We start from the raw sequence: 2,737 nt of genomic DNA, 5'->3' as shown, positions 1-2,737 counted from the left end.
CTAGGATTTGCGTCATGACGTCAGACACCGCGTAAGGCATCACGACCCCAGGCAACTACGTCCCAGCGTGATGACGTGGCAGCCTGGAGCGGGGCTCTAGAAACCGGAGTAACGAAGGGTAGGGGGTCTTGAGTCAAAGGGGCGCCCTGCCCAAACTTGACCGCGGGGTAAGGATGTACTGTGTAAGGTGTGAAGAGGGTCGGAGGGAGCCCCTCCCTGCGTCCCGCACGGTGGGATACTAAACAACTAGTAACAGTGTTTTAAAACGTTTTTAAAAGGAAGATCCAACTGTGTAATAGATTGATCTGGAAAAGGAAGTAACTGCTCTCCCGCTCCCAAAGGCGAAGATAACAGAAATGTTAACAGTGGCCGGATCTGGGTGGTGGAATTATAGGTAAATACTTTATCTTTTATCTTTCCCCATAATTGTTACTTCAACAGATATTTAGCACCTCTCCGTATTTCGGTATACAGCAGTGAACAAGCCCCCCTACCTTTGTGGAGCATAATAGGGAGACTATGGTGTAAAATATACACTATATACGATCGTAAAGGTATTATGCAGGGAAGCAGGCTAGGAAGTAGGGGTGCAAACAGCTTCCACATTTCCTACAAGCTTCTATTACTTTTTAAATTTTGGAACTTAGAACAAAAACCCCAGTATATGAAAATGCAACTTAGAAACTTCCAGGAAGTTCCCTTAGGGCCCTGGCACAATGCTTTGGTCTGTATGTTCTGTGAATATTTCCTTAATAAACACCTATGGGCTTCAAATCATAGAAGTTCCACTTGATTCACAGGAAAACCAGTGTGGCACGAAGCAAGACATTTATTGTACCCACAGCTTCACCACTCTGGTCTCCGTGATTCCCTTAGAAGATTGCCGCTATCCCCCCAGAGACAGCTGAGCTGCCTCTGAAGAGAGGACCTGTGTTCTCCTGAATCTGGTTTCCCCTAACATTAATCTGGCCCTGGTGACAGCTCAGAAACACACAAACTGTGTTGTTAGGAAAACTAAGAGGTCATTCATCTGTTCATTTCCCTAAGCCCACCACAAGCCCAGATAGACTGAATGGTGCCCTTATTGTAAACCTTTAGGGAGGCCAGGATACAGTCTTCTCAAGTTCCCCCCGGAGCTTTCCCTGCTGTGTGTACAGAAACCACCACTCACTCAGTTTAATGAATAAGCCTCTCAGTTCTAGCTTCTGCTTGTTGGGAGAGTCAGACTTGAACAAGCCTTTTTCTGTAATAAACACACCTTCAATCCTCTCTTCTTTGTCCACTTTGTTCCTTTGTCCCTATAACAGATCGTTTCAGTTCTCTTACTGGTGAGATATCATGAACTCAAGGCATTTTGCACAATATTCCGACATGCTGCACACAACAGGCAGATACTTAATATGTAAATGGAGAGGGAAATATTCCCTTACTCAGAGGGCCATTTTTACATTTCAAAATAGCGATTCTGTACCTGGCATCTATCCGACTGGATGTAGCCAACAATTATGTGCCAAACTCTCTGAACAAATTCAACAAAGGTCACTTTGAAATAGTGCAGGTCCTTATGAACCTGATGAGGACAGTGTGACAAACAGGGGCCCAGGTGATCAATTACACAAAATGCTAAATCTTATACATGTTTGGAATTATCACTTCCAAACACCCATGAAAAGGAATTCTGCCTAAAAACATATCAATTGAATAGAAAAAATTTTCATATTTGTTGAAGCTGGATAGAGTTTACTATTTTACTTCGTAAATGTTTGAGATTTCCACAGTCAAGTTACTTTTAAAAATATATGGCAGAATTCTAAAATGACCCGTGCTTTTGTATGATCCCCTGCCCTTCAGTGTGGGAGGGACCTGTGTATATGGAGATACAGTGACATCACTCCTGTGATTAGGTTATTTTACATGGCAGTTGACTTTAAGAATGGGAGATTCTCCTCCGTGGGCCTGACCTAATCAGGTGAGACTTTAAAAGGGTTGGGGCAGTACTAAGTTATGGAACTGTAATGTACAGCATGGTGACTAGATAATTAATGATACTCTGTTGTATATTTGAAAGTTGCTTAGAAAGTAGATCTAAAAAGTTATCACAAGGAAAAAAACTAACTGTGGTGACAGAGGTTAACTAGACTTATTGTGGTGATCCTTTTGGAATATATACAAGTATTGAATCATGTTGTACACCTGAAACTAATTTCATATGTCAATTATCTCAATAAAAAAATAAAAATGAAACTTTTTTAAAAAGGGTGTCAGGGCTCTTCCTGGAAGAGATTCGAAGTGTGAGAGGGATTTCACAGTGAGGGAATTTTTCTGTCCCAGCTTTGAAGATGGAGGGGACCACTCAGCAAAGAATACAGGGGGCCTCTATTTGCTGAGTGGCCCCTAGCTAATGGCCAGCAAGGAAATAGGGACCATTATTCTACAACCAAAAGGAACTGAATTCTGCCACAACCATGTGAGCCTGGAAGAGGACCCCAAGCGCCAGATGAGAACAGTCTGACAGACATCCTAATTTCAGCATCATTAAGAACTTTAACAGAGAGCCCAGCCACACCGTGCTCGGATTTCTGATCTGCAGACCTGTGAAATAAATAAATGAGCATTGTTTTATGCCACTAAATTTGTGGTAATTTGTTATGCAGCAGTAGAAAACAGCAAGGAGCCAAATAACAAGACCAGACAAATGCCCTGTTTTACACTTTTACTAATAAAGACAACTGAAGGA

Source organism: Equus quagga, chromosome 7 (assembly GCF_021613505.1).
Source record: "Equus quagga isolate Etosha38 chromosome 7, UCLA_HA_Equagga_1.0, whole genome shotgun sequence".
NCBI lineage: Eukaryota > Metazoa > Chordata > Mammalia > Perissodactyla > Equidae > Equus > Equus quagga.
This window is presented reverse-complemented; position numbering follows the sequence as displayed.